This window comes from Harpia harpyja, chromosome 5, assembly GCF_026419915.1.
Source record: "Harpia harpyja isolate bHarHar1 chromosome 5, bHarHar1 primary haplotype, whole genome shotgun sequence".
Classification (NCBI taxonomy): Eukaryota; Metazoa; Chordata; class Aves; order Accipitriformes; family Accipitridae; genus Harpia; species Harpia harpyja.
Window position 1 is genome coordinate 20,023,663 of NC_068944.1, and position 13,201 is coordinate 20,036,863.

The window sequence follows — 13,201 nt, forward strand, 5'->3', positions numbered from 1 at the left end:
TCTCAAGTAGTGTCTTCAGGTAGTACATCCTGGCATGTATACATCCCTGTACCAGGGGGATCAAAATGAGTCCTGGAGTTATATATCCAATGATTGCTTTGAAAATAAAGTCAAGATATTACTTTTTAAACACATGACTAGCGATCTTAGTGAAGCATGACCTTGTAAAGGTCGGAAAATGTGTGCGAGTTTGCAGAATAACCACAGATATCTACAAAGCACAAGAAGCTTATGCAAAGATGTTGTCTTGATATTTCTTTGTGCTATTCCTCATTATTTTTAGAAATGTCTGCCTTAGCTAACACAGAGATTATTCTGCATTTTAATTTGCAATTGTTTTTACATGTACTCTAATTAATACAAGGTCAAAAGGAAGGCTTTTGAAAGGAGATATGAGGTCTTTGTTGTCACCAGATGACAGCATGTTGAAAAGTTACCAAAATGCCATGGCAGAATAAAAGCGGGATTTTGCTTTTTGTTTTGCTCCTTAACGTGAATTGCTGAGCATTCAGGACTTCTTTGGATCAGGGCTCAGTCATCACTTTCAGAGTGAAGAAATGACTCCTTGACAGGAAAGGGCAAACTAGATTCTTGCTTTCCTTCAATTGTACCAACATTTACAGTGGCCTGAACTATCCCCATTGTAGTTTAAACCCACAGGAAGGGGCTCCAGAGAAGGAAACCTTTGTGAGAAAATACCCTCACACAGCTTCTTCGGTGTTTTTGTGCGTTGTTTTTTTTTTTTTTTCCACCAAGGGACAGGCTTTCTCTCCACGGGCTATGCCACAGGGCTTGTCTCCAAATCCTAAACTAGGAAGAAGTCCTTTAAGCTGTCCGTCAGCTTTCCATCCAACATGGTTGCAGTATAATTCCCCTGAAGACTAGCTACGGGAGATTGGGATGTCTCCTTACCCTTGCAGGTCTGAAGGGAACACGGGGGAGGGTCAAAGGGAGAAAGCAGGTTGATGGGGTTAACCCGAAGCCCTTCACTCCCATGTGGGATCACAAAAAAGCAGGGAACAGAGATCCTGCAAATCAGTGGGAGAGAACATGAGGCAATGTGACCGGCAGCTACTCGGCGTTTGGTTCCACTTAGGAGCCATTTGTGTACTTATTTAGGAAATTTCAGATGAATCTTTGCAGGCCTAACTTAAAGAAGCCTCTCATGAGTTTCACTGTGTTTGCCTGAGTAAGGATTCCAGTACTTGGCAAGAGATGATACTAAAGTGAAAAGTTTTTCAATGTTTTCTGTATTCCAGTGTTTTTTGTATTTTGTAATACATCAGGACAAGACAGTTTGTGATGAAGAGAGGAATACCTTTTTTCTTCTGATTTTTTGTCATGCAAAAAAGATTTTAAATCATGTTGGAGCAATGAAATATCTTGCTCTTATTTAAAATAATGGCACTGGTGCCAGTTTTGAATTATTGAGGACCAGTCATGTCCTGGAGGACTTCCTCACTTCTAATTTGGACAAAGCTCCTCCTTAAACTAATGCACTCACTAAAAACACAGAAAAAACATTCAAGACTTGGTATTAAAAGATTAAAAAACAAATTTTCATCAGAAGATGTGTGACAGAGGTTGATATGGGACCCCAAGATTCCTGGATGAAGTTCAACAAGTGTCAGTAAAGACATCACTGTTTCCTGCAAGCTGAATTTGGTGATCGCCGTCTGATTACCTGTATCTTCAACTGCCCACATCTCAAAACTGATATTGTTGTTAAACTACTGCATGCTGAAGTCAAGGGATAATGGCAGCTAAGCCTGACTTGTACCTCATGGGAGCCAATAGGAAATACATCATGCAGCTCAAAAGTGACCCTGTTACAAGGCTCAAGTAATTAGGTGCTGGGCTCCTCCAAGGGTAGATCAGAGCCACTCAAGCTACCTTCATTGTGGTGGTAAACGAAATGACCCATCTCTGCTCCAGGACCATCTTTGCCCTGAGGCCAACTGGCACAGCACAACTATAGGGTAAGGTAAATTGCCTTACCCTCCAAACAGTGTGGTTGCACCCAAAAAGCCTTTTGGGAGTGGTCCTTGTCCTGTGCTAATTCCCAGCTGTAGCTGGGCATTGTCTGGAAGCCTTTGGCAGGGTCCTTCTGAGTTCAGGCCAAAACGCTGCCAGACCTGTGCAGAGACAGCTGGAGAATTACAGCCTTGTTCCCGGTTCTGCCTGTGCTCCTGTTTCTGGAGCAAATTCCCCTCTTTAGCTCTACTAACCTGCGTGCAGGATGAGATAACCGACCTTCTGACTCGTCCCTGCACTCTTCCAACTCACATATGCAAGATGAAGCACTAGATGCCCAGAAGGAACAGCACTCACCCTCTTACCTAGTATGCATAACACATGTTGGAAATCAGGGGGGAGTATTTCAGCAGTGCACGGTTTTCTCCGTCGGCTCTACCGTGCCATCTCCAGTGCAGCAGTGACATTGCAGACTGGCTTCTCATGCTTCGCTCCCAGGAAGCTTCAAGATGTGTTATTCAAGATGTGTTAGTGGGACACCGTGGAGAAGGCTGTATGTTGGCAGCCCAGTCTGTGCATCGTGGCTGAAGGTGATTCCAGGCCCTCCTGCCCATGAGCACTAAAGCCAGCAAGAGACTTAAGGGAATAAAACCCAGGGTTTTTTTATAGCACAAATAACTGTAGCAAAATTTGGGTCCAACTTCTCAGGAGCACATATACCTTTGCTGGCAGCCCCATGCATATCTACTGGGGCAAGAGTAGCTTTGTAGTGTCTGCTACTTAACAGAACAGCAGTTACAAAGAGAACTAGCCACTAACATCAGCGTCTTTGCTTTTATCTTCAAACAACAGATGGTGTTAATCTGGAGTTTTGCATTCCTAGAAGTGCTGGAATCATGAAGCAACTTGCCTCCAACAGGACCCTGAAACACAATGTAATGCTAGGGAATACAGTCAAAATGAGTGATCAGAGCAAAATATGCTGGCCGTCAAACAGACTTCGAGTGAAATTCTTATCTTTTTGCAAGACAAGATGTCACCCAGCTGACAACTGTGGGTCTCATTCTGCTTTCAGTCACACTGCCTAAATCAGGAGTAGCTCATGTGAGTCCCCGAAATCTGAAGTAGCTTCAGTGACTGATATGTGTTATGACAGAATAAGACTAATAAGATCACAATTGTGTTCATATGCCAATTTTACACTGGAATAAGTACGGAGCGCTCTGCAAGTAGGTCACATTTCAGCAGAGTTACTTCAGATTTACTTCACTGTTACTGAGATCAGAATTGGTGACTGCCTGGGATGAAAAGTTAAGGTGACACTGAGGCAATTTCTTTTGTATTTCATGTGGGGAAAGCTAAAATAAATAGCATGAAAGGCCCCCACGTTATTAGCTAGTGTGTTTGAAAGAATCCTGCCGTTGTGTTTTATCTTTTCTTAACTGCAAGCCAGAACAGATTTAATTATTTAGAGAAAGGGGGAGGGGAAGTGTGCCTTTTGAAGAAAGTCCCACAAGTTTCCAAACACTTCAACATTTCATCGTGGCAATCAGCCAGATGCCAAACAAAATGCTGCTTTCCACCAGGGATCTGACAGGTGGCCTTTCCAAAGTTTACACACTGAAGTGAGAGCTGATGTTCTGCTGCTTATTTTTCTGCCTTTTAAGTTATTCCTTTATTAAAGCCAGACTGCAGACATCTTTCCACGTAACAAAAGATAAAATCTTTCCCCGAATATTTGGGGATTTTAATATGCTTTTATTTTATCCATATCTACTCAGAGGGTTATTATTCACACGTTCAGATGAAGAAATGTTGGGCTGGCAAGAGAGAGAAACACATAGGTATGCAGGCAAAAGATAAGCAATTTGAAGCTTCACTGATAACACAGAGCCAGATACTACCAAGGTACAACCCAGGGAAAAATCCCACCTTTCCCTCGAGGTGCTTCCCCTATCTCTGGCTAGGGAGAAGGCTGGCACCCCAGCCCCGCTCATCGTCCCCTGGGGCTGCCCCAGCCACTCCGGCTGCCTGGGGCTCTCCTCCTGCCACCCACCTGCGCACCCAAAGAGGCACCTTCGGGGAGAAGCAAACACAGTCTGTGGTTGTGTTCCACTTTCCTTTATCTCTTCTTTCTCTCTGTTGTCCTAGGGCTATCAAATATCTCCTCAGGATTTTCTGGGCACTCCTGGAAATCCTCTAAACTGAGAAAATATCAGAAGAGACAAAGTGCAGGGGAAAAATGGAAGTACGATAGCTCTAGGTTGTACATCTCACCTTCCTTGCTCCCATCATGTAGAGTGTCCCTACAAATACACAGCAAGGTCCAGGTGAAGAGACGAGAGAAACTACAAATTATTCTGTAGCAACAAATTTATTGAAGAAACAAGAACCACAACTCATTCAATGGAAATGCTCACAACTGATAGCTAGGTTAATGAGGCTCCCGTCTGACAGTTTAACTCACTTCTGGGACCAGATTCTCACAGTCCACAAGAGAAGACTCGGGCATGCCCTTACCCTCATTTATATCACGTTTGGCCGTCATGAAGCCAAAGGAAAGGTGGGATGTATTAGATAATGCAGTATGTAACCAAAAATTATCAGCGTTTAAGAGGGAGATTCTGGCAAAGAAAGGCCTAAGCCCTGACCGAAAGTTTCGCCTAGTGCTGGCAAGCAGCTACAGGGGATCTTTCCTCCTGTTGTGTTCATGTTCCTATACTGCACGCTTCACCATAGCGTCTGAGCAGTTCCTGAAAGCTTCCCATGCGACTAACATCTGGCCCATACCATCCGTTTGCTCACCATTCCCCAGGGAAGGGAGACGTGAGCAGTGAAGTGTCTTATTTTTTGGAAGGGATTATTTTAAATTGTTGTTATGTATGTTGATATGTATTTATACTACAGAAGACAAGGCTGAAGAAGTAGCTTTGCACTTGAAGCAGGCAGGCAGACAGTGCTAAGTCTGTGCAGGACCTCAGTTCCCGGGGAAGTTTATTCCACTGGCTAAGAACAGCACACATGAACCTCATTTTTATGAAGGAGAGTCCTCTTCTGCCAAATGGGCAAGGTTGTAGCCCATAGCATTTCTCTTACATACAAGTATGTGTGTGTATAAATACGATAGAAGTCTAGACATCAGTCAGGAGTCCTTGAAAATGATGTCTGTGTTGGAGTTGTTTTACTATGCCAGAATGCTGTAAAGGGACCTTTCCAATTAGAAAATTAAAAACCAAAATATATGAGTAAGTATGCCAGTGGACATATTTACTACATGCTATGAGTATTTTGTGCAGACCCAGGTCACAGAACAAAATCCTCTGTGCTTTGAACATTCAAATTAAGCCAAAGGGAAGTGAAAATATGGCACCATCATGCTGAATTGTCCATCCTTGGTCATAATCCTCATGTTTTAACCAGTCCTTTCCATCCAACCCTTTGTTTTCCAAAAATCAGAGGAAGGTACCAATGAATTTGCCTGCAGGACTAAGAAAGGCCTGCATGTGACTGGAGGGGAAGTACACTTCAGCATCACATTTTTGCTTAAGGTCTCAGTTTCCATCCATTATGACAATAGCAAAACAACCACCAATTTCAGTCATGCAGCTCAAGTACATTGCAAAATAAGCATAAAATTATTTACAATTGTTAGCAACATTCCACAATACTTAGAGCAGGCAGAGAAATGCTTGAACTCCTCTGTGAGTAGTAAATAAGCCAACATGCTCTTGCCATCTCTCCTCCCACCGCACACCCTTAAGAACGCTAGAAAAAAAGAGAAGAAATATAATAAAAGCAACTCAACAAAGCAGGCAATTCCTTAGGAATTTTCTTGTATTCAAAATCTCTTTGCAATTATCCAGCAACTAAACCACAGGCCCCTCATCCTTTTGGTCTTACAAAACAACAACACAGAGTTTTCTGTGCTCAGATACGGTAATTACAGGCAACATGCACAAAGAAAAGCAAATAAAACAATTTCAGTTGCCAGTGCCAAACACACAATTGTGTATCTATAAAGGTAATTACAAACCAAAAGATCAGTCATGGTTCTTGTTTCTTCAAATTAGCATTTTGCCCTGAAGAAAAACAATTATCACGTAAGTAATCCTATTAATTTTAACATTCGTTTTGCATATCAGCATCAAATCTGAATGGCCTTCCTTTTTGAGGCATCTGAAGTGTGTATTCTGAGCCAAACATTATACCTCTGACTAATTTCTAGTACAGGAAAGCCTTGGTCCAAAACCCACCGGTGGCTATGGAAAGAACCCATAGAGCTTTCTACTTCTGATTCAGGGGGGTTTTTTTGACTCTTCTTATCTGTTTTTATGTCACTAGCCTCTCTTGCCAATAGGCATTGTAAGCATAAGGAGCAGGAAGCTGAGGGACTCCAGAGACAAGCAAATATCAAAAGTTGACGTATTTTACTGTTGCTTTTCAGCTTTACTGTTGATATATATGAAATTTCTTTACTTCTTGGTATTCACAGTAAAGCCTTTGGTCAATAGTTTTGTCTACAGTAATAAAATACCCTGGGTACGCCCTCAATCCTTGACCCAAACCCTTGGAGAATGGCATCTAGTTATTTCCTTTCAGTGCAGGTTGAGCCCTTTCCCTGTTTGGAGGGAAACACAAACACGTGCCCCAATGCATACGTACTTGAACAAAATACCTTATAGAAAACTAATCTAGTGCCATCTACAGATCTTGGTGAAGAATCTCATTAAAGAAATTAAAAACACTAATAAAATGCTTTTGCCTAAATATGACATTTGGAGTACATTCAGCCTTTGGAAACATTCACCATACATTCAACACTTCTCAAAACCTATGACATTTTGTGCAGGGGAGAAAGAACTACAAATGAAAAAGCCAGATCTGGCTGCTTTCAGTAGCTCCAGCTCTCAGGAATCAGATCACAGCTGAAAAATCAGAAACAGAAATTACCATTATAAGATCAATGGATGTGATCCTGGTGAAACCTTAAAAGGTGGCCTCATTTCAGGGGCAATGAGGGGAAATCAGATCAGACTTTTCAGCTTTTTTCCCTATGGACAAGCAAATCTCCGTAACAAAAACAGCTCACACAGCCTCTCAAGGATGAGCTGTTGAGCCGATGAAGGAGCAGGCCAGACTCACGCTTGATGCCTAGTTTGGGCTCAGCTCAGCATCCACACGTAAATCTAAGCCAAGGGAAGTCAAGCCAGCAAGGATATTTTGGCACCGTTTCCTGGTGGCCACAGTGACCTCACATATCTATTATGTATTTTCTTTTTCATACTCTATGTATTTAGTCAGCTTTGTTGGCTGATGTCCGATTTTTTGGCTTGTTTCACTATGGCTTGGCTGTACCTTAGATGGCTTGGCTTGCCCAAGTCTAGTATCACTTGATTTGTAAAGCTGCTGCAGTTTCTTAATTGGACAGTTATAGACTAGAATCCATTTATGGAAGTTTGCTTTCAGCATTTCATGCTGCATATGAACTATTTGTTCATTCACTTATTCAGCTTGCTGAATACAGAACAGGAGCATATACAGGAATGTGGGAAGAGGACTGAGGGGAAAGACTGTGATCAGTAAAGGTCATGAAACCCTCCTCAAAGTACCAGTGCCATTAGTAGCTCAGCACAGGAGCAATGGCACAGGTCTTGTAAGGTATTCTGTGACAGGCATTATCTCGTTTTATGATGTGTATTTTCCTTTCTTATATAATTTTCAAGCTCTCTCTCCACAGAACCCACTTATGGTGTCTTTCCATACCTTAGGTGTAGGCAACGGCTTTTACCTAAGAGAAAGCTCTCAACAGATCAAGCAATGCAAAGGAATATGCATAACATCTGCATATCACCCTTCCCCTAGCAAAGAGGAGCTACCAGCTACCGCTGCACCCCCAGCCTCAGCCCCCTGGTTCCCACCACCTTGTTCAGAAGTCTACACAACACAGCAGGACTCGGAGTACCTGGGCAGGACAGCATATGGTCACAGAGACAGGTAAAGTGCCCTGCCTGGGGAACCTGCAGACTAGGAAGGATCATTTCTTATTTTCACCTCCTCCCTTTTTCCTTTCCCAAAGCCCTTCTCTTTGCCCCTCATATTTCTGCCTCTATATTCCCCTTTCCCAGGCCAGGCTTCCAGCTCTGCCTCCTTCAGCTGCGCTTCCTCCCACCTCCTTGGTGGCTTCCACTTCCCTGCCCACCTGCCTCTAGTCCCCTTGGGCAGGTGGAGGAGTGATGGGGAGGAGGGTGAAGGCACCTGCGGAGATTTTCAAGCCGCCACACAGGGACGCTTGCCAGCTTACAAGAGCAGCATCTTGTGCTCATCAGCAAAGTCAAATGAAATGCAATGGGATGCAACAGGTCAAGTAAGGAGAAGAGTCCTCTTCTCCCTAAGAATCACATAAACATGTTGTAAAAATGCTTGGAAGAACCAGTGCTTTCTCCTGCTCCGTTGCATGCGCTGTGGCAAAATCTTTCTCAACTGAAAAAGTGCAGAAGCAGCAAAAGTATGAATGCCTCCTCCCTCACTGCCCCCAAAGTGTGTGTTTCAAAGCCTTGTCAGGGCTGTTGCCCTGCTAGCAAATGCAAGCACATAACACGGGTGCACACCACGGGCCAAGCTGCCTCTCACAATTTCCTCCATGTGGATGTGGTGACTGAGCAGGGCCTACTTTACCTTGACATTGTTGTTTCAGCCTCAAACAAGCAGCTGATTCTTGAAGCAGCTGCAGGCAATAGTTAGCATGCAAGCGGTCACCGGCAAAGCTTTGGCACGACTGTTGCTACGTCACTGAGACAGGGAGGGCTTTCTGCAGCAGCGAGCAGGCAGTGCAGGGGGCCTTGCAGGAGTAGGCTCTGTCCCTGAGGGAGGATTGCATGGCTTTGCTTTCAAATGACAATTGAGATGTGGTCACAGGCAGAATAAAACACCAAGAGAAAAAAACTTGGCAAATAGCCTGGCTGCTCGTGGGAGACCCTCTGGCTTGGCCGATTACACAGAAGCTGCTCTTCCTCCTGCGGTTGGGCAAGACCTACCATAAGAGCAGCTACACTGCCTTTCTTCCACTAGGGCTGGGGCTTGCTCCTGCGGTTGGGCAAGACCTACCGTAAGAGCAGCTACACTGCCTTTCTTCCACTAGGGCTGGGGCTTGATCCTGCCTGCCCTGGAGAAACAGCAGGCAACTTGTAGCAGAAACTCCTTGGCTCTGCTCCCAGAGCAGTACAGCTTTGCTCTATCCTCAATTCAAGACCTAGCAGGAAAAGCCAGTCTGTAGCTCAGGTGGGCAAATGTTTTCATTAGTGGGGCCAGATATTGGTTTAGGATATGGGCAGAATTGCATGAACACATCCATTCTCCAAGAGCTTGATGGTGGCTTAACACACATGGGCACACCAGGAGATGTTTAGCATGCGCAGGGTTTACAGGGAACTAGTTGTTCCTCCTTCTCTTCCATTCCCTGCTTGGGGCCACGGTATAAAAAAATATGGGCCACAGACCACACTGATCCAGATCTTCCTTTTCTTATAGGCACTTCCCAAGTTCAGTGTATGATTGCAGAGGAGCTTTCCCCTCCAATCTTATACAACTCCCCTTGAAGTGGATTCCAGTGGATCAGTGGCAAAATCAGAAGAGGGAGCTTAAGGGCACATTAATATTTGTGCCGCAGCGGTGGTCAGCAGCCCAGCCAAGGAGCGAGCCCTGTTCTGATAGGCAAGCACACAGGAGGAGGCAGTGTGTTGCTGTGCCTTTTCTTTTTTCCAGTCTGCATCTCAGTAGGGATTTAGAGGTGGGAGTAGGACTGCAAGGTGCAAGACGATTTATGAATGGAATGTGATTTTATTCCTGGTTCCTGTGTTAATATGTAATGTTATTTCTTCAAGACATACGGCCATAACTGGGAGTTATGGAGGGGAGCTTAGGGCTTAGAAGATTAAATTTGGGTTTGCAGCTTTTTATTTTAGGAACATTTTTTTTAAAACTGGCTCTTCCATACTGCCAGCAGCCTTTTTGCCTACTGTGCGGATCAAAGCTCTCGGCTGTGCCATAATCAGAATGACAATAGCAGATCTGTTTGAAACCATCCAAGTGTCATCTTGTGTCAGACAGCAGTGCTGAAAGATGATTGCATGAGGATGAAATAGCTGACTAAGAATGGTTACGTTACTCTTTGACCACAGGTTGCATTTGTTGCTTTGCATGCAAAAATTCTGCCCAGAAAGAGTTATTGGGCCAACTGTGTCTGTCTCCAGTCAAAAGCTGTCAACTGGAAAAACATATCAGTTCATGTTCAAGACCACCAGCATTTCTCTGATGGTTGCTGAGCTCGGATGAGCAGTGTAATGGAAGGAGAAGGACTATCCAGATCAGTTCCAATTTTCAATAAATTATATAAAGCTTTTGTGTATCTCTCTCTAGTAATATAAGCACAGGGAAAGTGGCCTCAGAAAAAGCATGACTTTTGGTATAGAACCTTTAAACCACCTTCTGAAGTATATTTGGAGAAATAAACCCTATAACAGAAGCTGGCAGAGTTCTGCAGGGGGGCTTGGCATGAAAAAGAGAGCAGCACTGTAACTGAAATTTATTATGATGGATTATTACTGTCATATGAACAAATCCAGGAAAAATTCTGGCTTCAGGAGGGAATAAAGCAGAAGAAACTGCCTACCTTATTTTAAGGTCACAAAAGCTATTCAGTTTAAGTAGCACATATATCCTTAATCAGTTGTGAACTTAGCACATGAAGGCACAGTGCATGGATGTTCTCTGAGGCTGAACTTGGTCCCAGCGCTTCTTATAACAACTCAAGATACTAAAAAATAAACCCATTTACTGTCCTTTCCGGAGTATAAAAGAATTGAACATTGTTTAATAATACTGAGCAGACCAACAACAGAATTCCACAGCACAGAGAAACTGACACCATCAGGATAAAATACTGTGACTTCTTTAAACATCAACATTACATTCCCATGAATTCTGCAAGACACTTTCCAGGGTGCTGGTCATTGGCAGAGCTATAATGAAAAAGAAGAATACAGCCTACAGTTTGGACATCCTTTGAACTCAAGAGTTATGTGAAATGGGGATGGAGAAGAAAAAAACTGACATGGAGCTTCCACAAAACATGAGTTCATTCTAGGGAAGATCATACCCTGCCTGAATGTCCTCTGTAATTGCTCACAGCTACCCAGCCCATTGGCAAAATGGGTGGTGTTGGCAGCGGTGGTTAATCAGCTGATTTATAGACACTCAAGTGGTCAAAAATGGGCCTAACTCAGCCAACTGGCTCAACTCGGTGGTAGAAATTTCATCAGTGGAAAAATCTATATACTGCCTACAAAGTGAGTTATGAAAAAGTGGAAGCATTTTGACCGTATCAGTCTAATGGAGGTAGATACGGCAGGATATTAGAAATGCTGCTTTACTAACAGCCTTTATTTAGGTATGGGCTGCATAGCATTCGTGTAGTTATCACATAGCCTGCTCACAGCAGGCTAACATATACCCAATTATACCTGGGGGATGTGGTCAAAGATCCATGGGTTCCAGTGGTTCTGAGATCAGGAATTGAGTGTTCAGATCGAAGGAAACCCAAAATGAAACAGTTTCAGAAAAAATCCCCCTAAAGCACAAGATTCCATCAAAATGGTACGAATGTCACTGAAATGGAAATGCCGGTGTGTTACTGAGTTCCACTCCTATAAAGCTACTAGTCTTGAAATCAGAACCCTCCCCTGAAAAGTCTTCATTTTCAAATGCCGCAGATTATGCAAGATCAGAGGATATAGCTACTCAGAGCTGCACAGCTTGCCTACTGGAAAAATTCTTCATTTTCTGTCAAATGACAAGAGCAAATGCATATGTTGTTAGCAATGTTGCTGCAAATATAGTCTTTTCATTATAGCTCTGCCATTGCCAGTGTAAGAGCTATATATATAAACAGCTTAGTTCACAGCTAGTCTAAAAAACCCAAAGCAAGGTAAGTTGCTAAAGCATTTTAAAAATTTGTATATTTTTTAAAGATTTTTTTTAAATGAAATATTCAGGGTTTATGCACACGTGAGGGCAGAATTGGAATAAGCTGGATCATACAACATCTAGGTATTATTTGTAACATGCAACATTAAAGCGAGGTAAAGTTACTTGCCTTTGCTTGGAACAAGGAATATTTGAACTGTAAGAACATCCTACAACAAAGACCAACTGTCCTAGTGGGAAATGAGATTGTTGGGAAAACACATCAGCCAGCTTATAACCAGCATTTGATATTCAGTTCAGACCTTTGTGGATTTGCCATCAGAGGCCTGCCCTGGTTTCAGCATGAGACTGGACTATCTGCTAGCTCTTTCCATGGCTCCCTCCAAGTCACGACTGAGGAACAGAGGTTCATTTAGTCTGGTTAGCTCCAGCCCTGCCATTATGTCAATTCCTTCTGTTTTCTGGATCAGTGGCAGCCTCCAGTTATTACCCAGTGGCCTCGGTCCAAGGCTGGACTTTCCAGAGGCTGAAGCATAAAAGAACCGAAGTCTGATGCTGGTGATGAGCCAGGACACTTGGTTTCCAAATCAAGATAAAACTGCAATCGTACTTAATTTTTTTCCTGTGGGAAGGGTCCAGGTTTTTTGATCTGCCCAGTGTAGATCTCATCAGTATGGGCTTTTACACACATGCTTGTATACATCGCTGCCATTGTCCTTTGTTCCAGGGATAAGTGTTGGCAGAATAAGCGCAGTCATTGTAAAACATATTAATATGTGCAGACACACTATTGAGTAAAATCGGTCTCTGTCAGAACTGAACCATCTGAACATATCTCACTGCTCTTTCATTCTGGGAGTAATTAAGACTGAGGCAAACACTGCCGAATCCTCTTCTGGAAGACCAAATCCAAGCACTTTATGAAGGCGCACCATGAACATTTGCTCCTACATGTTATTTCTGTGTTTCCTAGCAGAAACTCATTAGCAAATTCAGTTGTGAAGGGATTAGTCATTAGCTGGTAGCAATGTGGAGCTGAAAACCAAGCAAGAGTGCCAAAGGAGGTTTTTGTTTACATTTTGCGCTCCAAATAAAGGACAAAGCTTGTAAGTAGCAAAGGCTTGAATGTCTTCAGCTAAGTGTTGATCTTTCAGTCAAAATAATTTTTGTGAAAAACCTCAAAAAATATTTGGTGTCAGCTCTTACAGAGAAGGGGCATCTGAGGTTTGCATACAGCAAGGGCAGG